Consider the following 26210-nt stretch of genomic DNA (forward strand, 5'->3'; position numbering starts at 1 on the left):
AGGGAAGGCGGGATTTAAAGCAGTATAACCAATGACAGTGGAGTTAAACAGCACAGAGCACAGTCAAGTGTGCTGCAGATTTAAAGGGGCAGGACCACTGAGCTATATAATACACTGGAGTTCTGATTTTGCCGAAAAACTGAAGTCACTGGCCGCCATCTTGCTACTCCCTACTCTCACAGAATCCCACAGGATTTGGTTGCAACAACAAGCAGTTTTCTGGCTGAGTGAAAACGTTTCACAGGTAATTATACAGTCAGTGGATGTACTAACACTGTTAACTACTAGGAAATTAGGTGCTGAAATATTTTACATGTTATTCATATTAAATATATATATATATATGTATATATAAGTATGTGTATATGTATATATGTATATATATGTATACACATATGTAATTATATGTTTTTGTACATTGTTATTTATATATTTATAAATGTTAAACATATTATTTAAATGAATAAAATGCAAAATATTTCAGCACATGACTTTCTCAGTACTTGATAGTTTTAGAACATAAAATAAAAGTATATGGCATTTGACATTTTAAAAGTCTTAAGCCCCCCCTGAACATGAGAAAATCCTCGTTATTCGATGCTGTAGCGCACATATTCCCTAGTTACTGGGGGGAAATAGGGAGTACCAATATGGCGGCTGGTGGCTTCAAAGCGACTCGTTCAAACAGACGGTGATTAGCACTCCAGTGTATTATATAGCTCAGTGGGCAGGACAGATTGGCCAGCGTGAGGCAGCGGAGCTGGGAGCTGCGAGAGGAAAAGTAGGGCAGAGTGAGGGTACGTTATGTGGATCATGTAACCAGCCACGGTATATCTAAATTATTATTCTTTTGGACATGCACCATGCACACACACACCAACAAACACGCACACACAAAAAAAAAAAAAAAAAAAAAAAAAAAAAAAAAAAACTGACAAAAGGGCACTTTGGGCACCAAGGGACAAAGGGGCAGGTGCTCAAGCCCCCTCCGCCCCCCCCTCTGCACGTCCCTGAAGAGGAGTGCACAAGAACCAGATAAAGAGAATACAACATATCTGTCAGTTGCACTGTAAACAACTTTTCTACTGTTTTTAAACATATGTTGGTCTTTCTGCTCTATGGGGAGTGAGCACACCCTGTTTGTGGCTGAGAATAAGGAGACTATCATACATGCTTTGTATGGGAATGCACAGCATTTTATTTCCACCTGAGAATTTTGATGATTTAAAGTTTTTAGAACTAAATTTTTAGAAAATGCTTTAGAACTATTAGACAAACAGATACTAAACTGGCACAGTTACCACACATATGACATTGTAGTGTTTTTGACATAAGACTAATTTTTTTATTTTTTTATTTATAGGAATTTAATTGAGAATAACTTCAGTGTATTGTGAAACCACGTCAAATATTAGCTTTAGAATCATTTGGATGATACAGACTTGTCAAAAAGGAGGATGACTGCCAAATCCCTCTGTGTGATTGTTTTGACAACATATATCTTAAGTAATTGGGTATGATCTCCAGGGGGAAATGTGCAACACTTTTCACTGGCTCACTTGACAAATATGTCTTCACTGCTCAGTATTCCCAGTCCATAAATATTTGAGCAGTAAAAAGCCTAAACAAGCGTCTCTACATGAGCGGTGTTCAGAATGGCCATCCATAGCTGGTAAAAGTGCTTAAAAATAAAATGCTGGGAGACAGCAGATGATCCAAGGAACATTATCGGCTGCTTTGCGTTTGCTGCAATAAATACATGGTGTTTTAAATTGCAAAAACTAACTGCATCACCTATAATGATTTAAGACTTAGTTTAAAGTCTTAGTTTGAAGTCTTAGTCTTCAAATCCAATATGACTGCAGCATGCATAAAACTGAGCTAGCTGTACAAATAATGTTTATTGCATTTAAATTTAAAAATTGACTGACTGGAATATTTTAAGCAAATTTTTCATTTGCAATTTTTGTAAAACTCTCCCTTTCTGACACCAATTTTTGTCTATTTGATTTATTTTTAAAAGAAGACATTTTAAAAAAGGCATGACAACAACACTCAATATTTTGTAGCCCTGTTGTGAGCAGTCATCAATTATTTGCATCAGGTCACGTCGCGCTTAACGGTGTTCTGTAAAACAGAGTTTTACATTGTAATGCTTAATGCTAAAATGCATTGGCCCATTTTTGACTCAGACTCTGAACCTCCTTTCTGGATAAAAACAACAAATACTGTAGCTGCCATCTCACAAAATCCAACAGCAAAAGTGACTTCAAATAGTCCAACTCCAAAACTAAAATTAAGGAGCAATTCAGCTGCTCAATTTAAAATCAGCAGATTAGCCTGGCAAATGTATCTACAGGAAAGAACCAATAACCAATGCTTTGGGAATAATGCAAATCCCTGCAACCAAATATCTCCATCTCCACACGTGACCATTGAATTGGTAATAACAATACAGAAAAAAGGAAAGACAAAATCAAAACACAGATTGAGTGCCAACACATCAGAGCTGTGTTCAGAGAGCAATGATTAGAAGAGCAGCCTTTTAAACATGTGCCATGTTTCATTTGACAGAGCGGTCATTAAGAGCTGTGGTTTTATAATAAATACCGTACAATGTGACCAAGGAACTTTATTAAATAATCAATCTCAAGGCAATATGAGTCACATGAGGACTATTCTAAATGGAAACGGCCTGATAGAAAGCTGCAGAGGAATCAGATTAAAAGTTGTTCTACAAAGAGCCAAAATTACTCACTTCTTGTGGACAGGACTTAAAAATAAGATATATAATGTTATTAATTTTCCAATGGTAAGTTTTTTCTTGAAGACGAACTCTGCTCCTTGATTATCGGTGCCACAGTGTTAGTATGCTCTGACCGTGCTGTGTCTTGTCTTCTCCATTATTTCCTCAGCCTTCGGCATGCACCGTCCTGGTAGGATTTTCTAAACCTCCACCACTTTTTGAAAGTTTATCAACCAAACTGCTGTTGCTCACGAAAAAACCTAAACAGTTCTGATGGCTCAGGTTTCTCTTCTCTGGAAACAGTTAAGGTCATTTAACGTCTGATTTTTTTCCTTTAGTCCTTTAGTCCTTACACGATTAGTCCTTCGTCTAATCATGCAACATCTCTGACTCTGGACACTGTTTAATTTGTTGTGCTGTTGCTATGATATCGCTGTTCACCTTAAACTCATTGTATGCTCATGATTTTCCAGATGGACAAGGGGAAAGCGAGTCAATGATATGTTAAACAGTGCATTGATTACATTTGGAAACCAATTACCTTGAACTTGACATTTCCACTTACACCTTCTTGTTGAACACTCCCTTAAAATAACCAACAAAGCATGTATCAAAGTGTAGCATATTATATAAAAAAAATAAACACTAAAAATAAGCCATTAGGTATGAAATGCTGGAGTCTACCTCAGAACATTTCACGGCAACCGCGCATCAACTCATACACACCAGAGTGACACTGTTGATCCTCTTTGACTTTTCAAAACATGCTTGCACTTAAGCAACCTGGTTCAGCCTCTGAAATGTTGGAAGTCAAAACTCAAAATTGAACCCTAATTTCAACAAATTACATACCTTACTTATACATAACACTGAGCCCTCTAATAGCACCTTCCACAACAAGGAATACTATTGTCACTATTGTATTGTATTGAAAAAAAGGGATCCTTTTTCTCAAAAGTGGGTTCAAATTGCAGTCTAAACCCGCAGAAGGAAATGCTGTTTCAAAAACACTGAAAACTTCACAATTTTGCTTTAACAGCAGTTTTAACGCTCTTAAAACTTTAATTTCTTTCTCTCACATACACAGAAAGCTGACAGGCCTCAATGTCCAAACCTAGAGTCCACAGATGGCAGGAAGACCTCGTCCTTAAACTCATTGTTATTCATCATTTCCTCTCCCCACTTCATTCTCTTCTTACCATCATTGAATAGAACAGGTGAGTGACTGCTGATTACAAAACATCCGCGCCTACCTTTGATCTCCTGAGGTGTGGGGCTTTAATCCATCTTGCAGCGCAGAAGGCTGTCTGATCTAGGTGGTTGTGGTAGTCACTTAGTTTCCCGTCATCTCACGTACACATATAGTGTGAGCCGCCAGCACTTGTAGAGGCGTGTATATTCGCACGCTGAAGCACAGTTTGGTTTATTGCCAGTTGAGGTGCTGCTTGCACGGTCCCTGTGAAAAGAGATAAAGTAAAATATAAGAAATCTGGGTCTGAAAAGGAGAGAAACTGTTTTGTAAAACTCATATAGTAGCCATTCATTAAAAAAGTGGATGAGTAAGCGTACCCAAGCCTTTGATTAGTATTGTAAAAGCTGTAATAAATCCTGATATAGATAGAAATATGCTTCAGATCAACTTATATGACCAACTTTAAAATAAAACATACATTTCCAAAAGAAACTTTATAGCCATAGGCTTGCAATTTTCCTGTGTAGCATCTTCTTCCGCTCTAATGCTGAGGACAGTCATTTATCCGCCACAAAGCAAATTCGTAATCTGCCTTGTAAAGCTCAGTTTTAAAGTTCACGCTGCTGATTTGCTGATGGCCTGTTTTTTTACGGCATGTCCCTTACTCAGCCAGATCCTCTTCCTGTTTAAACAGCACAGCCAATAGTTTTCATATTGTCAGTGTAGATTCCTTAAAAAGACCTTCTGAAACTCATTCGCCTTCACAACAACCATCAGTGCACAAGATTGCAAGACAGTTTCAACGGTAAATGAGAAAGTAAATGTCACTTACAAGCTGAGCATTAATCTCATGTCATTGCACTTTAATTGCACCCTAACTCAGCAGAGAATTAAAGTTCTCCCTGGAGATTGACCTACACTCCCTATCTTTACCTTCTCACTAAATTATTAAAAGGATCTTCTACAGTGCAAAAATCGAGTCACACAAGCCTTGCCCAGGCAGGTGGAAACATGAAGGAGTAAATGAATCTCGCCTTAGATCTATGAATCATTTGTGTATCTGGCCTGCCAAAATACAACCACTGATCTTCTAAACAACCTCAGATTCAGTACTCGTTTCCAAAAGTTCCCATGTGTACCCTCACCAAGCATCAAGTAGATTATATGAACAGTTAACCAGAAACACTCAGAAATGGAGATTCAGATAGAGAATCGTTAATTATTCATTCATGAGATTATTAGATGCCTAATTTGGATCATATCAAATATCAAAAAGCGCACAAAGCCAGAAGGCAATTGGGGTTCCTTTTTTCATTTCTTGAAAATGCATTGCCTCTGATATTAAGGGCCTCTTGCGTTCAGAGTAATCAAATGTTTCAGGCTTGACATTTTTCTTAAGTCCTTTCCAGGTCATGATTTGGAGAAAATCACCAAAAACCCACCTTTAGAGAACACTCAGTTGGGACTGCAGTACTAAATACATGTAGCATATAACTCGAGACGAACCAATCAGCCAGACATTGGTATGGGGCAATTTTGACTTGAATGGGCTCTGATTGGCGGGTCAAATACTGAAAGATTACCCCCTCCCCCATCCAGCCATTCATTCATTTAATTCATCAAGACTAAGAACTCCCACCATTTTCCCGAAATGCCGTGCTACTTTTACATTAGATACAACGGGATGCACTGCTTCCAACAAGTTAAACTTTTGCCTCCCTTAGTCCACTAAATATGTCTTTTTCCAAAGGAGTTTGGGATCGCTAAAATGTTTAGTAGCAGATTTCAGATGCAATTTTTCCAAGTTTCTTTTTTTTTATCTGCTGGGGTTGCTCTCCGCCATGTTGCTCCAATGCTCTTCTGCTGCTGACGGTGGAATTTAGGGGCAGGGAGGGGCTGAAATAGCTGAATAGCAAAAGCTGAAATATTAGCTTTTGTTCCTCACATCACTATTTTTTGGTTCTTTCTATGTAAAATAAGGAAATTTTGCTTTTTGCTTCTTTAATTGAATACAATTTTAATTTTAACTCATATTAAACAAGTTTAAATAGTTGTTGTAAACATTGATGGCTGTGGGCAGGAAGGATCCCGTGTAGTGTTCTGTCCCACAATGAATGTGAATAAGCCTCTGGCTAAAAACATTTTCTGTTGTATTTGTTGTCATGAAAGAGATGCTGAGGGTTGTCTGTAATGTTCCCTATTTTATGAAGAGTCCTTCTCTGCACAATTATCTCCAGAGGTTCTAGAGGGGTTCACAGTACAGAGCCAGCCTTCTTTACCAACTTGCTGAGGTTTTCAAGTCACTGACTTTGGCGCTGCTACCCCAACAGATGTCGGACACAAGAAATTGCCCTCTCCACACCAGACTTAAGAAGTTATGAAACATCTCGCTGAGGTATATTGAAATACGTTGGTCACAAAGCCCAATGGGGTGGGGGATGGGATTGTTGGTAGAACGGAGAAGCGTGAGGAGCATTGCGTCATGCAGCTCAACGGAGGGGCACATTGTGGACATGTGCGTCGGGCTAATAACAGCTAGCTCGTTAGCTTGACTAGGGGTCTTTCTCCTAAATGGGAACTTTACCGGCCATTTTATGTTGCTCTCAAACATCAAGGCATTTGAACTAAACAAACTTAGCCAAGCTTTTTTTGGGATATAGTTTAAAGAAATAAAGTTGGTCCCCTGGTGCTGTACTGTGGCTGTTAGTGAGGATGTGGTTATTTCACCACTTAGGAGATGTGCTAGATGATGACAAAAATGTCAATAGACCTGTGAAAATTTGTCCCCGACTTCTAAGATGTTGGTAACGCCGCTGCCTCAGTGACAACTTTAGGTGATGGCTCAGAAGTACAGCCACTTTAAAACAAATTTGATCTATATTCTATATTGGTATTCTCCCAAAATTGAAGTTTACAGAACTCAGATTATGCCTGAGAGTAACAGACAATATGTAGAAGGTACTCAAACTATCTGCCAACTCTGCCCAGAATGTGAACCTACTGTCATCAACAGATTATCCCTTACCCTTGAGATGCAGGTGGGCAGCCAATTCCTGACAGCAACAACAACAACAAAAAATGGCTCTTCTGTGTGTCATGTGTTTCAAACCAAAGGGTAAACTAGTTTTTGTTTGAGGGCACTATTGGGTTTAAAGTGCACCAAGATACTGAGTTTAAAGAAAATCCCTAGATTTTAAGATAATCCTACCACATATGGAGTATGTTTTCTGTGAGTACTTTTAGTCAAGAGTCAGCTTTCCATGGGAATTGCTGTACTGACATCAACAATGTAATTCAGGAAAGAGAGAAACAGATGGATGGAGGAAGTTTGAGCGACAGCACTGAAACAATGAAACAAAATGTTTGACAAAATCAGCATCCTAAAAAGTAAAATCCATTTTCACAGGGCATATGCTCTGAAATAGCTCACTGAAAAAGTAAACCTCTTCTGAAATCAGAGGAGGATTGGGTTACAAGACAGAAGATCACACATTTGTCTTTTCCAGAGCTTGATGTTTAAACAGTGGGGAACTTGGGTTTCACACATTTGGATGCTAACATTTTTTATTCAGCAAAACCATAAATAAATTGTAGAGATGCACAAAGAGATCAGCTTGTTTCTGTGGTTCGCTGATTTTCAACTTAACTAGTTCTGTCTGGTGTTCAGCAAAAAATAAATCAGCAATACAGTATTTTTCTTTACAGTGAACACACTATATCTTAAGGTTATAAAGCCATTTAAAACCCGGGTCTTCAGTGAACCACAAAGAGACAGAACTGTGGTTCACTTGCAAGCAAACCAAGACCCACATTTTCATGTGGACTGAAATTTGCTGGTTTGGTCTGCACTGGGGTACAGATAAGTTTTTGCACATGCCCAAAGTGGTGTTTTTGCAAACATTTTGGTATAATTTAATTATAATACTAATTTAAACCAATATCTGCCATGGTATGGATAATTCTAAAATTGACAGTACATGTTTATTCATTTATATGTTCAAAATAATCAAACCAAAAAAGCCCTTGGATTTAACACCATTTGAATTACTCATAATATCAGGATATTAAGTAACTCTGATGCTTATAAATGATAATAGGGTTTTAAAACAAAAATATAACAATCCTCCTGCATACTGTTCTTTCACTGTTTCAGAGGGCATATTTAACATGCGGCACAGTCTCACTTACTGAAAAATCGAGTCAAACCAAATAATTATTCTAGTTAGTATTCTAAATATTAACATACCTTAATATTTTTTTTTGGGGGGGGGGTTAACTCCACTGTTACTGCAATAACTTGTAGGCATGATTTGGTCTTAAAAATACTTGAAGTAGAATTACAGAGGGGAAAAAAATATTCTAATTTAGCTTTAAAATCTACTTGCCTCTAATAAACACTTTTATAGGATGTGTATTTCTAGATCATTTATAGTAACACAAATAAAAAGTTAAAATCAATGTGTTTCTTCAGAGCGACGTGTATAAAAAAAATAAGGAAACTTCTGAAGTGCTGACAAATGTGAACTTGGAAGTCATAAACATATTGTTGCTGACTGTTTACTTCACCGTGCTTTTCCTCTATACTTTTTTTCTCGCTATTATTTTATTGTTCATGGTCTTAAGTTGCATACTGTTGTGTAAAAGGCAAAGATATACAACTGTTTTTCTATTAAACATTGCCCAAAGGACGTAAACTGCTATGCACCACATTTCTGTCTTTTAAAAATAATCTTTGTAACTCTTACATCAGCAGTAACGTTGTATTTGGATAGTCCTAAGTGCAATGTCAACACATCCAAAAACTCTGTTGTTGCTGTCAGATGTCATCATAAGAAGCTGTTGCACTTCATGTAATCAAGACTCTGATATAGATCTTCAGATATAAATACAATGCAGGCCCTAGAAATAAACATTAAATTAAAGTAAAAGCCAACAATAAATATCCCAAAGTAATGGTTTAATGAATAAATTCCTAAAATGAAAAAGCTTATCCATTGTAGAAATATTACACATTAAAACCTGCATTAAATTATACCCAAGTAAATATGTTTCTCTTAAAAAAAAAAAAATTGATACAGGCAGGAACAAATGCAATAATGATCTTTACAATTAATGGACCCAAATATATAATGGGATGAAGGAAAATGGGCACACACTACGGGTTAATACTGCGGAAGACCGCTATTAGAAAAAAAGATATTTCAAAAGTGTTAAATAATGTGATGCAAATATAAGTTGTGATAAAGCTGCATTTTCTTCGCTGTTCTCTTTTTTCGGTTATTACAATGCTCTGAACCTTAGGTGACCATTTGGCACTCCCACCACAATCAGGCCGTGATATTCCACCCTACATCCTAACAAGATTAAGTTGCAAAGCATGCCCTCCTGACACTCAGAATATAATTGCCAACAGAAATTGTATTCGAAACACTCATTTTTGATATTCATGATGCACACACTCGCCATCCACTTCATTAAGCAGACCTTGCTAGTAAAAGGTTCAAACCACTTTTACTTTTAGAACTGCCCTTAATTCTTGGTGGCACAGATTACACGAGGGGTTGAAATCAATCCTTTAGTGATTTTGATCGATATTGACATCATCACACTGCTGCACCAGGTTTGTTGGCTACACACTGATGATCTGAGTCCACTGTTCCACCACCAGACATGGACATGGTTAGCAACACTACTCAGGTAGGCTGTGAAATTCACATAATGCTCAGTTGGAAGGGGCTCAGTGAGACTCATCTGAGCTGGTAATGTTTTACTAAACTGTCATTGCCATGTATTGTTGGGTCTGTGTAAACTATAGCTTCAGTTTCTTCTTCTTAGCTAAACAGAGTGACATCCGGTGTGGTTGTCTGAGGCTGTAGCCCATGTTGGTTTACAGTGTTGAGCATTTAGATACAGTATCCGGGATGTAGTGGTTGTAACAAGCGGCTTTTTGAGCCTGTGTTGCCCTTCTTTCATCTCAAACCAGTCTGGTGTTCTCTGACATCAACAAGCTGGTTTCATACACATAACTGTGATTCACCAGATCATTTCTCTTTTTCAAGCCATCCTGTGCAAACCAGAGAGATGGTGGTTCATGAAAATCCCAGTAGAACAGCAGCTTCTAAAATACTCAGACCAGACCATCTGCTATGAAACAACAATGCTGCTCTCAAGATTCCTGAATTTGACGCTCAGTTTTAACTTCAGCAAATAATCTTGACAATTTTTATATAGCAAAAAGCACTGAGCCCTGTGATTGGCTAAGTTGGTTATTAATTTTAATCACGAATTGCACATATGTACCAAATAAAGTGGCCGATAAATGTATTTACAAGATATTGTACAGGCCTGGCTGACACGGTATTAACATTTCAAATGATTGCTCCTTTTCAGCATAATTTAATTCAGATCATTTTCTCATTTTGTTGTTTGTGCCCAAATGTTTAAGCATGTTAAGCACATGCAGCTACTTGAGTTGTATTGGTAATACCATTTTTAATGTAGGTGCTCTGACCTCAGCCAGTAGGAGAAGTCTCCTGACGATACCAATTCCTATTTTTGGCCGAATTCATCCAACCACTGTGACATTACAGCATTGCAGAAAGTGAGATCCTGCTGGGTCTGAAAATTACAAACAGCCACACAACTTAGTTCATAACACAGGTTTCGGAGCGTTAATGGAATATATGAAAGCTTAATACACAGTGTTGACATGCAGTATTATCCTACCCAGACTGGAGAACAATCATAAAAAGATTAGGAAGAGAATTAAGCTCACCATTAAGAAAGCAATACATTTGTCCATCACTACACACAATTGGACAACAGTGTTTTGCACAATGACTGAATAGTCTAAAGTCAGTAAATTGTAATCTTAAGAGGGAGATAATCTGAAATAAATGTTCAGAGGAATGAAATATTGTTGTTTATTCATAAGAAGAAAAACTCTTCAACTTTTCTAGTAAGGCTTTCTATAAAGTTTAGGTGTGTTTATTGAAAATTTACACCTTTCTTCCAGAAGCGCATTTGTGAGGTCTGACATTGATGTTCAATGAGAAGGCATGGCTCCCAGACCTTCGCTCAAATTCATCCCACAGGAGTCTGTGCAGGTCAGTCATATTCCACACCAAGAGCGCCTAACCATCTCTTTGTGGTGCCTGCTTTGTGCACTGGTGCACAATACATTTAGGAGCAAAAAGATAGGAATTAAGGTTTTATTTCACTGAAACTAAATTGCCAACCCCAACTTTTAAAAAACAGTAACACAGCATAGTCTCCTCTGCACCAAATGTTACACTTGACACAATGCAGTCAGGTAAATGCTGTTTTCCAGGAAACTGCCAAATCCTCTGGACTGCCAGACAGAGAAGCAAGATTTTTCACTCCAGATAATTTGTCTCAGCTCATCTAAAGTCCAGTGGTGGTAAGTTTTTGCCACTGCATCCATCGCTTTGCATAGGTCTCAGAGATGCAAAGCTGGGATTGAGTTGATTGCCCAGGGAAGCCAGTTCCATAAAGCTGTCTGTTCTTGTCGTCCATGATGAAATTCACTAAGCGTCTGGGAATGACTTATTTTTTCGCAACTGTTTGTAAAAGCAGCCTGCAAGCCTAGGTGCTGGATTTTATTCACCTGTGGTCATGGATATGGTTGAAACATATGAGATCAATGATTTAGATGGCTGAGCAAATACTTTTGCCATTAAAGTGTAATTAGGTGGGTCAGTAATATTAATTTCAGTGATGCTAATAACAAGATAACAAACAAGAAAATAAATGTTAGAGTCTTGATGTCATTACATCACTCTAACTGTGTGATCTTTAACAGATAATAGCAGTTTTCTTCATTCATTCAACAACTTCCATTTGGTTTTCTAACACGAGAGATCCAAGAAAATTCACAGAGTTAATAAAATGCAAATATCAGCTGAAAAACAACTCAATTACTACATGTACAAAGCTGGTAGAGACTAGCTGCAATTGTAGACAAAGGCGGTTTGCCACACTTTCCAAGTCTTTAATTGTAAAAACAAACAATGATAACAAAAAAAAAAACACAAATAATAATGTAGGGCTTTCCATCCACTTAACAAATATGCTCTACACTGTACAAATATATACAAATATGATGAACTTTCACATAAAACATCAACTTCAAGTGACACTTAAAAATGTTCCAAGTCACTGGTTGTTCATTATACAAACCTTTTCTAGATGAAAGAGATAAAACAAAACTACACTCAGGAGAGGATGAGTCTGTGGAGTTTGTGTATAGGCGACCAAAGGACGCCAAGCAATCACATTAATGAAGTGCTACAAGCTGAGGCAATTAGTAAATTGAATACACCCTTGTTAACTGCTATTAGAATAAAAACACTCCCTATAGCTGCCAATAAAAGGCACTGATTTGTCTTAACACATGTTTTGGCTACAAAAGGATAGCTTCAAGTGTTACACAGTCTCTCTCATTATTGTTTTGGTGTTTCTTGTAATTTTTCCTCAGCAAAAGTAAATTATTTTTGTTTGCCACTACTAATTTACTAATCTACTGAAAAAAGACTGATTAGTGAGTCCTGTTTTAATAAGTAATCTCTGGTGTTTGGCAGTGTGAGAGCTGTGTTTCAGGCTTGACAACCAGCCCACTGATCAAAAAAAAAATCATGTTGCTTGAATGAGCCACAAGTAAACAGGTGATAATCTTTAAATCATACTGTAAAAACTGCCATGCTGGTTTCAATTGAATGCATTTTATTGTCATAATATTAAAAAAATCATGCTTCAGTAGCATTTGATAAATTTTAATCTAAGACTCAGTTCTTTCAGTTTGGGAAAGTACTGAGAAAAAAAAGTGCCATGAGAGACAGAACTTCATATTTCCATAAATAACTGAAAAATGTTCTTATTAATTGCAAAAACAACTAAGTAAGAATTGATTTTCTATGTGAGCTGTCTTCAAAGTTGTCAGTACCAAATTAACTGACTAACTTGATGATATTTCTGTAGTGCGTGTCTATGGGGGTGTGTTTTTAATGTTTAGACTTCCAGGTATGTCTACTTGATCTGAATGTATGTTTACACTTGTATTTTTGTGTGAAAACATCCATGCAAAGTAAAGAGGACTACAAAATGTTGTTTATGCCTCATAAATAAAAATTACAAGTGCTCAAAACAGATAGATTTCTCTCTCAAGCAGCTTCTCAACCGTGAAGAAAGGTGTCCTAATACAGCTTGATAAAATGTTTCCTCAAGCATGTTTACTGAGATTTAAACCTCTAAATGTTGTACAAATTTATTTGCTGCAGCAATACAAGACATGCAAATTGATAACTCATTAAAAAAATCAATGCAACATGCAAGGGTTGGAAGAGCTACATATGGATTTTTCTGTTTTGGCTTTGGCATAACCATCATTCCTATAACTGATTTTGAAAATAAAGAGAGCTGCAAAACAGCAGCCCAGAATTGCCTCCACTGAAGTGGTAAGTGAGGTTACATATTTTTTATCACTACGAATCCAGAAAGCAATAACAATTCTAAGGTTTTAGGGCTCATTTCAACATATATTTATTAATCCAGCCACTGCCACTGGTCAGAAATGAGGTACATTCTCAGAATTTATGTTGGTGTTGTGTTGAGGGCAAACATTCACAGATTATTAAAAAGAGCGTCTGATTTTGACTTGCTTATAATTTCCCCGACACGTTTATTGTTCAGAATCAAGTGTCAAACTGAACAAAAGGAATAACAACAGAATTCAAATAACAGCAAAATAACATTTGCTGTTATTTGTACAAGCAAAAAATAACAAAATATTATTGGAAATTTTATTTTTACCTTTGCAATGTTAGCCTGTTTGTACACTGCTGTTGTGCCTCACAGCCATGAAAAAATATAAATATCAGACCGTAATTGAACACCCTTTAAGACAACCCTGGAAAGGAGGAGCCACACAGCACAAAGCCTTTAGGGACTTTTCCACGGAGTCTGCTGGGCCTTATTCTACTCCACTCAGCACGCTTTGAGAGTTTTTCGACTACATTTCTCCCTACCCGGCTGGATTTTCTCGACCCTACTCAGAAGGTAGTACGTGGTTGTAGAGGAGAGCTCTAACACGAGCAGACTGCAAGTTGGTGATTGGCAGTGGCCAGCCGGCCAGCCAACAGTGGAAGGAGGAAGGGTAAAATAAATAAGTAAAATAAATAAATAAAATAAACCGTGATTTGCTGTAAAGTTTTGTCCATAAAGACTGTGTGGTTCAAAACGTTGTTCTTCATAGCCGCTGATCTAACCAGTATTGTGTGCAAGCAGTAGAGGGCAGAGCCTTTTGTGAGACAGATAAGGCTTGAGAGAGGTAGTGTAAAAAAATAAGACATTCTTGCATTTACAATATTAGTATTTTTTTCTTTTATGTTTTTATGTATATTAATTTCTTCACAGTTAATGCTACACAGTAATGCTTAGTCATAGCAGGGCGTAAAACAGAACAAGATTCAATAGAGCGGAGCTCGGGTGGGACAAGTAGATTGGTGCGGGGTAGACAGGGGTGATGGAAAAGCCCCATTTGTCCCAACCATAATATATCTCTTTTCCCCCCAGACCACTACAAGGTTCACACTGGTGAGCTGCACTGTCTGTTTACTGGCCAAAATGGACAAACATTTCATCCAACTGGAACCAAAGCTAAGCACAGTCTGCATACTTCCAAATCACACACTGAAGCAGGCTGCCACCACAAAAACAAGCTGCTTGTGCTCTTTCTTGCAGCTTTTGCAGGGAAAGCTGATCCAGGACTGAGTGAAGCAGCTTCCTACAGCTAAAGATAGCCGAGAGCCGCAACCCTACAAGTCTACAGAAGTTCTCCAGGCCAAGCTATCTGTGAGTCCTCTTTTGAGCCTGCAGCTAATGTATGTTAGGTTGTGTTTTATGGTTATGACCAACTTAATTTCCATGAGGGTTTTAAACACAGGTGGGACATTAACATTTATGTTTTCCCATATGCTAATTACACTGAAATATGACTAAAAGGTCCATTTAAACAAATTCCCTGATGTCCATTAGATGCTAACATTGATAGATTGCTGCAAGCCAAGTTAAACATAATTACATTTGTTTTAAAACATAATATTTGCTTTTGTTTGCTCCACAACTGATGCCATGAAATGTTCATATAACAATAAGGATCATTAATGTTGATGAATGATATGTTGTGGAACTTAAGAGTAGGCTATCAAGCTAATTGCCTTGTAGTCACTAGTGACCCGGAGGCGCTTCTAACCTATCTTCCGGTCATCCGTCTTTTTTAAGTTTCCATCAACCATCTTAAGTTACTAATTCACATCAAATTATTTCAGGAAAAATAATTGTATTGTCGTGGACCACTCGGGGGCCCAGATGATGGGATGTTTTCATTTAAAAAACATGTTGTTTTTTGTGTTTTTGGTGCTTAACATCACACTCTGTACCGTTAGTCAGTTCAGTCGGAGTCAAGTAAACGAGGTGCTCAAACCTAGCTTCTGTGTCATCTTTCTTAATCCTCCACAGTATTAATTATAGGTATAGTGGACAATCTTTTTCGACTTTGAGTTCCAGGTGAATTACCTTATCTATTGGCTGTCTAACATACCAACCGTTGCGACACGTTCACAAAACATTACGTCGTAACCCTAACACTGTTTGTTAGTTTCTGCTTGTTGGCTGTACATACAATGTTGGCCTTATTCCAAGTTCTTTAAGATGAACTTTGGTTCTCTAAACATCCACACTAAACTTTAAAATCATTGTCGATTTTTGTAATAGCTTTCAACCATTTTTATTTGTCCTTTTATTCTTTTGTGTGTGTTAAGCAAACTCCACTTATTGCATAAAAGTTTTGAAGGACTGACACTTGAAACAGAATACTATACTCTAACATCTTTACTCTAACAAGGCAGAGGGTTTACAGCTTCTGTACTGGACTCTCATATATAAAACAACGTGAGACGGGTAAAATCCGGAAGCCAGAGTCTCAAACCTCCCGCTTGCATTAGCTTATAGCTTATGTCACCAACCTTTTTTAAACTGAGAGCTAACACGCTCACACGCAGGGCTACCAGTACTGACCTTTGAACTAGAAGAGTCAGAGTTCATCTTAACTGTATGTAAAATAAACACATTTTTTATGCTTTGTTATAAATATTGTACAATTGTTGGACCTCGTGTTCCCTCGCCCGGACGCGGGTCACCGGGGCCCCACTCTGGAGCCAGGCCTGGAGGTGGGGCACGTTGGCGAGCGTCTGGTGGCCGGGCTTTTGCCCATGGAGCCCGGCCGGGCTCAGCCCGAAGAGGCGACATGGGTCCCCCTTCCGATGGGCTCACCACCTGTCGGAGGGGCCAAAGGGGTCGGGTGCAATGTGTAACGGGTAGCAGTGGAGGGCGGGGACCTTGGCGTTCCGATCCTCGGCTGCAGAAGCTGGCTCTTGGGACGTGGAATGTCACCTCTCTGGTGGGGAAGGAGCCTGAGCTTGTGCGCGAGGTTGAGAGGTTCCGACTAGAGATAGTCGGACTCACCTCGACGCACCGCTCTGGCTCCGGAACCAGTCTCCTTGAGAGGGGCTGGACATTCTTCCACTCTGGAGTTGCCCATGGTGAGAGGCGCCGAGCTGGGGTTGGCATACTTGTTGCCCCCCATCTCGGTGCCTGCACGTTGGGGTTTTCCCCGGTGAACGAGAGGGTGGCCTCCCTCCGCATCCGTGTGGGGGGACGGGTTCTGACTGTTGTTTGCGCTTATGCGCCAAACAGCAGTTCAGATTACCCACCCTTTTTGGAGTCCTTGGAAGGGGTACTGGAGAGTGCCCCTCCTGGGGACTCCCTCGTTTTGCTGGGGGACTTCAACGCTCACGTGGGCAATGACAGTGGGACCTGGAGGGGCGTGGTTGGGAGGAATGGCCCACCTGATCTGAACCCGAGTGGTGTTTTGTTGTTGGACTTCTGTGCTCGTCATGGATTGTCCATCACAAACACCATGTTCAAGCATAAGGGTGTCCATATGTGCTCTTGGCACCAGGACACCCTAGGTCGCGGTTCAATGATCGACTTTGTTGTCGTTTCATCTGACCTGCGGCCGCATGTCTTGGACACTCGGGTGAAGAGAGGGGCGGAGCTCTCCACCGACCACTACCTGGTGGTGAGTTGGCTCCGATGGCGGGGGAGGAAGCCGGTCCGACCGGGCGGGCCCAAACGTACTGTGAGGGTTTGCTGGGAACGTCTGGCGGAGTCCCCTGTGAGGCGGAGCTTTAACTCCCACCTCCGGGAGAACTTTAAACACGTCCCGAGGGAGGCGGGGGACATTGAGTCTGAATGGACCATGTTCCACGCCTCTATTGCTGAGGCGGCTAGTCGGAGCTGTGGCCGCAAGGTTGTCGGTGCATGTCGTGGCGGCAACCCTCGAACCCGCTGGTGGACACCAGCGGTGAGGGAAGCCGTCAAGCTGAAGAAGGAGTCCTACCGGGCTTTTTTGGCCTGTGGGACTCCGGAAGCAGCTGATGTGTACCGGCAGTCGAAGCGGCAGGCGGCTCGGCTGGTCGCCGAGGCAAAAACTCGGGCGTGGGAAGAGTTCGGAGAGGCCATGGAGAAAGACTTCCGTACGGCTTCGAAGCGATTCTGGTCCACCATCCGGCGTCTCAGGAGGGGGAAGCAGTGCAGTACCAACACTGTTTACAGTGGGGGTGGTGTGCTGCTGACCTCGACTCGGGACGTCGTGCGTCGGTGGGCGGAATACTTCGAAGACCTCCTTAATCCCACCAACACGTCTTCCATTGAGGAAGCAGAGCCTGAGGACTCTGGGTCGGGTTCTCCCATCTCTGGTGCTGAGGTTGCCGAGGTTGTTAAAAAGCTCCTCGGTGGCAAGGCTCCGGGGGTGGATGAGATTCGCCCTGAGTACCTTAAGGCTCTGGATGTTGTGGGGCTGTGTTGGTTAACGCGGCTCTGCAACATTGCGTGGACATCGGGGGCAGTTCCCCTGGATTGGCAGACTGGGGTGGTGGTCCCCCTATTTAAAAAGGGGGACCGGAGGGTGTGTTCCAACTACAGAGGAATCACACTCTTAAGCCTCCCTGGTAAGGTCTATTCAGGGGTTCTGGAAAGGAGGGTCCGTCGGATAGTCGAATCTCGGATTCAGGAAGAGCAGTGTGGTTTTCGTCCTGGCCGTGGAACACTGGACCAGCTCTACACCCTCAGCAGGATTCTTGAGGGGGCATGGGAGTTTGCCCAACCAGTCTACATGTGCTTTGTGGATCTGGAGAAGGCATTCGACCGTGTCCCCCGGGGGATCCTGTGGGGGGTACTCCGGGAGTATGGAGTACCGGACCCTTTAATAAGGGCTGTCAGGTCTCTGTACGACCGGTGTCAGAGTCTGGTCCGCATTGCCGGCAGTAAGTCGGACTCGTTTCCGGTGAGAGTTGGACTCCGCCAAGGCTGCCCTTTGTCACCGATTCTGTTCATAACTTTTATGGACAGAATTTCTAGGCGCAGCCAAGGTGTTGAGGGGATCCGCTTTGGTGGCCTTAGGATTGCGTCTCTGCTATTCGCGGATGACGTGGTCCTATTGGCTTCATCAGGGCGTGATCTACAGCTCTCACTGGAGCGGTTCGCAGCCGAGTGCGAAGCGGCCGGGATGAAGATCAGTGCCTCCAAATCCGAGACCATGGTCTTGAACCGGAAAAGGGTAGAGTGCCTTCTCCGGGTTGGGGAGGATGTCCTGCCCCTAGTGGAGGAGTTCAAGTATCTTGGGGTCTTGTTCACGAATGAGGGGAAGATGGAGCGGGAGATCGACAGGCGGATTGGTGCAGCGTCTGCTGTGAAGCGGGCGCTGTACCGATCCGTTGTGGTGAAGAGAGAGCTGAGCCAAAAGGCGAAGCTCTCGATTTACCGGTCGATCTACGTTCCTACCCTCATCTATGGTCACGAGCTTTGGGTCGTGACCGAAAGAACGAGATCCCGGATACAAGCGGCTGAAATGAGTTTTCTCCGTAGTGTGTCTGGGCTCTCCCTTAGAGATAGGGTGAGGAGCTCAGTCATCCGGGGAGGACTCAGAGTAGAGCCGCTGCTCCTCCACGTCGAGAGGAGCCAGTTGAGGTGGCTCGGGCATCTGGTCAGGATGCCTCCTGGACGCCTCCCTGGAGAGGTGTTCCGGGCACGTCCCACCGGGAGGAGACCCAGGGGAAGACCCAGGACACGCTGGAGGGACTATGTCTCCCGGCTGGCCTGGGAACGCCTTGGGGTTCCTCCTGAGGAGCTGGCCCAAGTGGCTGGGGAGAGGGACGTCTGGGCCTCCCTACTGAAGCTGCTACCCCCGCGACCCGACCCCGGATAAGCGGAAGACGACGGACGGACGGACGGATAAATATTGTCATTTCTAAATCTATATAAATGCAAATTTAAATAAACAGGAAGAGTAACGAAATAAAAACGTTTTAGATGTGGTCCTTGGGGGCTACTTGGTGCCCGTGGGCAACATGTTGGTGACCCCTGGCTTTTATGGATCAGCAAAGACCTGCTCCAGGATTGGTCAATTCTTCCCATGTTGTCTTTGGGATATGTGTCACTGTTAGCCTAGCTCCAGGGATATCGACGACCCCACTCTGCCGTGAGATGAATGTCTATTGGTTTATGCATACCACACTTAATCCAAAGTGACTGAGAAAGGGAAACTGAAAAACTGAGGTGGCAGACTAATCCAATTTGCTGGAATATCACTGCAGCAACTCCAAAATGGTACTCAATAGTTTGTATGGCCTCCCTGTGCTTGCGTGGATGCCTATCAACGTCGGGGCACACTCCGTAATGAGATGACGGACATCCTAGGGTATCTGATCAGAAATTCTAACCAGGGCAGTACGGAGCTCCTAGACAGTCTGGGTGCAACCTGCTAATGTTGGATGGACCTAAAAATTATGTCCCAGAGATGTTCTATTGGAGATATGTCGGTGGAGTTTGGAGGACAGTCAAGGGTATCAATTCCTTCATCCTTCAGTAACTGCCTGCATACGTGAGATTGGGCATTATCATGCACTAGGAGGGACCCAAGACCCAATGCACCAGTAAAGGATCTAGTAATGGGTGTAAAAGATTTCATCCTTATACCTAAATTCTGTGATCATTTATCCTGTATAGGTATGTGCGACCCTACCTGGATATCCAACCCCAGACCAACACTGACCCACCCCCAAACCAATCATGCTGAACAATGTTGCAAGCTGAACAACATTCACTATGGCCTCTCCCTAATCTTTCATGTCTGTGACATGAGCTCAGAGTACACCTGTTCTCATCTGTGAAAAGAACAAGCTGCCAGTGCTGAACCTGCCAATCCTGGGGTTCTCTGGTAGACGGCAGTCGAGATCCATGGTGCTGAGAAGTGAGGACAGGGCCTGCTGGAGGTCCTCAGGCCACCCTCAAGAAGTCTGTTTCTAATGGTTTGGTCAGAGACATTCATGCCAGTGACTTGCAGGAGGTTACTTTGCAGGGCTCTGGCAGCATTCATCCTGTTCCTTCTTGTACAAAGGAAACCTCGAAACTGCTCTTGAAACTACTGGGAGACACAGCAAACCTTTTCGTAATGGTGCGTATTGATGTACCATCCTGGTAGAATTGGACTGCTTGCAACCTTTATAGGGTCCAGGTATGGATTCATTCTACAAGTACCAGTACCAATACAAGCTGTCAAAAAATAAAGAGAGAAAAAATATCTGTGGCCTCCACACCCAAGAAAAAGGGGTTGTTTTGTTTTGTAAAATGTGATTGTTGGCATTTTTACAGCCTATTGACCTGCATGGTCTGGAAATAATTAGTGACATAAATCAATTACCATCTAATGTAAACATGATCATGACTTAAAGGTTTGTAAAACAGCTTTCCATTAAACAGAAATTGTAACCCAAAGAAAGAAAAATAGAGATTGTTTTGGACGATCTCTCAACAGAACCACACCTCAAGCTATCTAAATTATCTCTTTTATGCTGACCTCTGTATGTTGGCTCAAAAGTGTATATGTTCTATTGGCTTATGTAACAGCTTAACTTAAAGAGCTGTACACAACACACACCACAGGAGACGCATAAAAGATGCAAAGTAAACGGCAAGGACCTATGAAACTTTCAGTGCTCACGAACTTTAACACTATTTTAAATTCTATCCCAACTACGCTGCCCGATCTTCATTTAAGTCTCAAAGGAATATTAGAAACATGGCAGGTATGCAGATTCAATTAAAGAAACCCCCACCATGTTTTTAATAAACCACATAGCATTGCATATTTCATTCATATTTGTAACTCATTGCTCCTTAATACTTCTATATGAAGGTTGTACATTTGGGTGGCACGTTGAGTGCTTGTAAACCTTCTAACAATCTATGATCATGAGAGACCTTGCAACAAATCAACCTCAATAAATGGACAATGGCCCATCGTAGAGTAGTACCCGGACATAAAGGAGCGTCTATCTGAAGAAAAGGTGACAAAAAGATTAAATGCATGACTAGACCAAGGACTGCCAGTGTGGATGGAGGTGGGGGATTTGCTAAGGAAGGCACCAAGATTGCAACGTTTGAGATGTGACAGTGGAGGACTGAAAGACGAGAAGAAGAAAAAGATGAACTGCAAAGCAGCCAGTGGGGGCGGGGCATACTGGGAGCTGGAGAGGTTGAGTAAGTGGCAGACTGCCACGTCGGGCATTGCAGGACAGAACAGACTCATTTAGGCGTCTGCAGTCGATGCTGCTGAATGGCAGTAGTGCTTCCTCTGCTGCTAGTTTCAGGGACGTGCCTGGAGTGTAGAGCAGTCTTCTTCCTGTGGCCTGGGGCCTTAAATCAGTTCTGCACTAGACACACCAAAGAAAGGCTGTGCACATTCTTTCTCCCACTGTTTCTCTACCACTCACTTTCTTCTGGCCAACAGATGCCCTATTTGCTTCATGTGACCCCTTGGTGGGATTTAAAAAACAATACAGAGTTTGAACTTGGTGGAATTCAAGACAGGGAAAAAAATTGTAAGACAGAATTTGAAAAAGAGCAGCAAGAAGAAATGAAAGTCTGTGTGCACTGTAAAAAGGGATCTAGAAAACACAGTGTTGAAGGTGCGGTTTGGAGGTTTTTCACTGAGCTCTAAGTGATGCAATGGTGTTGGCTTACAGAAAAACTGGAAATGTATACCTCATGTCATTTTGACAAGAGAGGAAGCATAAAATAGAGGCATATTTGATCTAGGCTAGCTTAGAGTTATACTGAGACTGGTAAAGTCAGGCCTTCCTGTTGTTTCCTTGCCCTTGCTTCTGTTTAGTGGATGCCCTGCATTATAAAAGCAACATGCCTTTGAATCCTGTCGGGTTTTAACCTTACCCGAGGACAGCAAGTGCCTGCATTTTCTACTGTTACTCATGGTCATTTATAATGCATGACCTGAAATGTTATTTCTCCCTAAGGACACACACATATATGCATAATCTACCACAGGTTTCATGAAAGCAGATGGTACACAGCACTGTATCCGGAGGGATGCATTTTGCAAAGAAATCCTGCTGCTGGCAAGGCTGCTGGCAACAGATATTTCACTGAGAAAAGCCTCCAATATTGCATCAAGATTCAAATGCCCTTTCCATATCCATCAACATAGACAGTTGAGTCAAAACCAATCTTGTTGTCACCAAATGAAAAAAGACCTGGACCTGTTCAGACACCTAAAGGTAAGGTTGTTTCCCATCAACATACCAGAGAGAAGCTTAAATGTGTTCAATTATTTCATATATGCAAAATTAATTAAAACTTTTTTGATACAAGCACAAGAAGTTATCAGCATCAGACATTATTTATACAAGGATAGGAAAACAATATCACTCTCCTTGAAGAACGTTTTCTTACAATGAACAACTTAAGTCAGATGAGAAATTCTGGTTAGATTTAATTTATCAACGTTGAGAAAATCTCGCATTCCTGGCAAGATTATGAAAAAAATATGGAAATGCTAAACTTCCAAGATACTTATATTTTTACTACTTAGTGTTTAGTGGAATCATGAATCAGTGATTGGGGAACTTATTCTATTCTCATCTTTTGACTAAAATATCTTTGGGCCTTCTTTCTGTTTAAAAGAAGCAATTCTTCAGTGTCTGAGAACTTAAATAATGCTCTGCTTTCATCACTGTAAGCCACATATCCTTAGCATTTCACAGTGAATCGTTTTTTTCTACTGACTCATATTTATATTATATAAACTGATAATATTGATTAGATGCATGACCATGAAGACTTGCTGACATGAGCAATGGATAGTTCTTGGAGGATGCACATGAGTATGATCAGTTGCTGCAGGAAATTAACAGCAGTGTGTAAATGCATAAACAGTTTCTGTGTCAAAAGAAGTAACCTTGCCAGGGTGCCCATCTGTAAATCAAATCAACATAATTATGAATGCATGTGCATACATCCATGTTTGTATCCTTGTGTCTGTGTATGTGTGTCCACATGCATTCTGGAAAGTGGCAGCTCAAGGACAAGGACGGTGTGCAAATATGCTTAAAAAGCAGATGCATTAAAATTACCCACACATTTAAAATGGAAAGCTAGTTGTGAACGGTTGGTTGTCTTTGCACCTATCAATAGTCTGTGACTTACTTACCTTAAACAGCGATCAGTGGAATTTAAGTTTTGAGAACTGGTAAAACAGGTACTCTTAGGGATTGTACACATTTCTCATGAAATATGTCCAGACTTTTCAAGACTCACATGTCCAAAGTTCTTTGTTATTTAGGCTCAGTTTCAAATACAAACTAATACAATTCACCCTGAATTTATGAGATATTTTTGCAGTGGTCAGGCTTTAAATATGCAACCTACAGGACAAACAGAAATAAACAAAGAAACAAAGAGTAGGATAAGACTGATGAAAGTAGAAAAAAAATTAGAAGAAGGCCAAAAAGGATGGGCAAAAGGATGAGAACAAAAGGATAAAGCAATACCTTGTACCATTTGGCCACAAGGGGTGTTAGACCTGTAATTTCCAGGTTTAGCGCCCCTGAAGGCTACTGGCAACACTGCACTGTTGCAAAATTAAACCATCTCCCTTCATGTTTTGGAATGTGATAGCAGACCACTTTGGACCAGCAGATTGAGAAGTCATTCAATTCAATTCAATTCAATTTTATTTATATAGCGCCAAATCATGAAACATGTCATCTCAAGGCACTTTACAAAGTCAAGTTCAATCATATTATACAGATTGGGTCAGATTATACAGATTGGTCAAAAATGTTCCTATATAAGGAAACCAGTTGATTGCATCAAAGTCCCGACAAGCAGCATTCACTCCTGGGGAACCGTAGAGCCACAGGAAGAGTCATCTGCATTGTACATGGCTTTGCTGCAATCCCTCATACTGAGCAAGCATGAAGCGACAGTGGGAAGAAAAACCACCCATTAACGGGAAAAAAAACCTCCGGCAGAACCGGGCTCAGTATGAACGGTCATCTGCCTCGACCGACTGGGGTTACAGAAGACAGAACAGAGACACAACAAGAGAAACAAAAAAGCACAGAAGCACACATTGATCTAGTAATCTGTTCTACATTAGATGGTAGTAGCGGGTGAGCCGTCTTCTCTGGATGATGTCACAGTTAACAGAACGCCAGACCAGGTGTACCTACTATGAAGAGAAAAGAGAGAGAACAGAAAGTTAAAGCAGAAATGACAACACATAATGCATAATTGAAGAACAGTAGAACTCAATATAGTGAGAAAATTAGATCCTGATATACTCCAGTAACCTAAGCCTATAGCAGTAAAACTATAAAGGTAGCTGAGAGTAACATGAGTCACTAGTTATAATTTTTGTCAAAAAGAAAAGTTTTAAGCCTAGTCTTAAAAGTAGACAGGGTGTCTGCCTCACGGACCAAAACTGGGAGTTGGTTCCACAGGAGAGGAGCCTGATAGCTAAAGGATCTGCCTCCCATTCTACTTTTAGAGACTCTAGGAACCACCAGCAGACCTGCGGTCTGAGAGCGAAGTGCTCTGTTAGGAACATACGGGGTAATCAGAGCTCTGATATATGATGGAGTTTGATTATGAAGGGCTTTATACGTTAGAAGAAGAATTTTAAATTCTATTCTTGATTTAACAGGAAGCCAATGAAGGGAAGCTAAAATTGGAGAAATATGATCCCTCTTGTTGATTTTCATCAGAACTCTTGCTGCAGCATTTTGGATCAGCTGAAGGCTTTGAACTGCATTTTGTGGAATTCCTGATAGAAGTCATGGAGTTACTTGTGAAAACAAGGCCACATTCACCCTTCTAGAGCAAATCCCACACCAGAGAACCAAAATATGTTAATCAGGTAAGTCTTAAATCTGTTTTGTTTTGTTATGTTGTTACCTGCTGTGACCTAGAATGGATAATGTGACCCATCTGTTCAGCAACAGATCCGACCCTCTCAAGTTACATAGGCGTGTTTTTGAGAAGGGCATGTGCTGTATATTGACCTGAAAAATCATTTAATACATGGGTCAAAATCTACACAGTGCTGTTTTAAGGAACGACACACAAAAAATCAAGGAAGGCTATCTAAAAACGTGAATATTTGTTTTCTTCCAAAGCACAACAAAAAGTGAAACATCATGATCCATAATATATTTTAAATAATACATTTCTATAACTCAAAAATTACCATTGAGTTTTACAATAGAATCTCAAATGACCTAAACTGTCCTAAACCTGTTGGGAGCATCTTAATTATGAGCCACATTTGATGAGTAACATGATGCATTAGCCATGTTTACATGCACAAAATTTCACAATCGCATTAAAATGTATTCGGAATAAATCATCGGATTATACTGTTTCCATGGGCACACAATCAATTAATCTGATTATAATGTGTGTTTATATGTGCCTGGCTTTATTCAGAATATAACCACTCTGACATGCAGTTATCAAATTCCCCTAAACAAAACCACAGAAGAAGAAGTACGTATGTCTTTGCTAAACAACAAAAAGAGTAAACAAAGCAGTATTATACAAATATGTTTGTCTTCCGAGCGCCCGGGCTGGACTTGCATCGGATTCTAATTATGGTTTAAACTGAGTAAGCAACAATTTTGAGCTCTTTAATTTTTTTCGAACAGAAAGGTTGTATCAGGAGCCCGACAGTTTTGCTTCCCGACGTATTTCCGCACACGTGCACTCGGGTCAGTTTGCCACATTCAGAATAACTTGAGCCTGACAAGTGTTTAAATGCATGTTGATTGGATTATCAAC

The 26210-nt window shown here is 40.9% G+C and overlaps 1 protein-coding gene across 2 annotated transcripts in view; it reads right to left on the reverse strand.

Moving 5' to 3' along the window:
* grik4 (glutamate receptor, ionotropic, kainate 4) overlaps nt 1–26210 on the reverse strand; it is a 510201-nt gene that overhangs the window by 399784 nt on the left and 84207 nt on the right. For both annotated transcript variants that reach the window (XR_004933217.1, XM_036149710.1), the window contains exon 2: nt 4000–4202. The gene's annotated coding sequence lies outside the window, so the exon portion shown is untranslated. The remainder of the gene's footprint in view (nt 1–3999; nt 4203–26210) is intronic.

This window comes from Fundulus heteroclitus, chromosome 18, assembly GCF_011125445.2.
Source record: "Fundulus heteroclitus isolate FHET01 chromosome 18, MU-UCD_Fhet_4.1, whole genome shotgun sequence".
NCBI lineage: Eukaryota > Metazoa > Chordata > Actinopteri > Cyprinodontiformes > Fundulidae > Fundulus > Fundulus heteroclitus.